The following is a 1,100-nucleotide window of genomic DNA, read 5'->3' as shown; positions in this document are numbered from 1 at the left end:
TGAGAGACACCAGTCAGTGTACAGATATCTCCCTGAGAGAGAGGGACTGAGAGACACCAGTCAGTGTACAGATATCTCCCTGAGAGAGGGGACTGAGAGACAGCAGTCAGTGTACAGATATCTCCCTGAGAGATACCAGTCAGTGTACAGATATCTCCCTGAGGCAGAGAGGGACTGAGAGACACCAGTCAGTGCGCAGATAACTCCCTGAGAGAGAGGGGACTGAGAGACACCAGTCAGTGTACAGATACCTCCCTGAGGGAGAGGGGACTGAGGGACACCAGTCAGTGTACAGATCTCGCCCTGAGAGAGAGGGGACTGAGAGACACCAGTCAGTGTACAGATATTCCCCTGAGAGAGAGGGACTGAGAGACACCAGTCAGTGTACAGATATCTCTCTGAGGGCGAGGCACTGAGACGCACCAGTCAGTGTGCAGATATCTCCCTGAGAGAGAGGGGACTGAGAGACACCAGTCAGTGTACAGATATCTCCCTGAGAGAGAGGGGACTGAGAGACACCAGTCAGTGTACAGATATCTCCCTGAGAGAGAGGAACTGAGAGACACCAGTCAGTGTACTGATATCTCCCTGAGAGAGAGAGGGACTGAGAGACACCAGTCAGTGTACAGATATCTCCCTGAGAGAGAGGGACTGAGAGACACCAGTCAGTGAACAGATATCTCCCTGAGAGAGAGGGACTGAGAGACACCAGTCAGTGTACAGATATCTCCCTGAGAGAGAGGGACTGAGAGACACCAGTCAGTGTACAGATATCTCCCTGAGAGAGAGGGACTGAGAGACACCAGTCAGTGTACAGATATCTCCCTGAGAGAGGGACTGAGAGACACCAGTCAGTGTACAGATGTAAGTGTGTTTGTGTTCAGACCTTGAGACTTATTGAAATACTACAAGTTCAAACAAGATCCGATCAAATGGTACTTTATTGAATACGATCAATAATATTTGCAATAACTATGCACTTAACTATGAATTATTTTGCAATATTTATGCACTTACATGCAATATCTGTGCCCTGACATGCGTTTGGCAATACATACAATCACCTTGGAGTCATGGGGGAGAAATTCAGTTGTTTGCGC

Source organism: Somniosus microcephalus, unplaced genomic scaffold (assembly GCF_052327205.1).
Source record: "Somniosus microcephalus isolate GS21.2 unplaced genomic scaffold, FLI_Smic_1.0 unresolved_chr1, whole genome shotgun sequence".
Classification (NCBI taxonomy): Eukaryota; Metazoa; Chordata; class Chondrichthyes; order Squaliformes; family Somniosidae; genus Somniosus; species Somniosus microcephalus.
The sequence above is the reverse complement of the archived record's forward strand: the minus strand, read 5'-3'. Positions refer to the sequence as shown.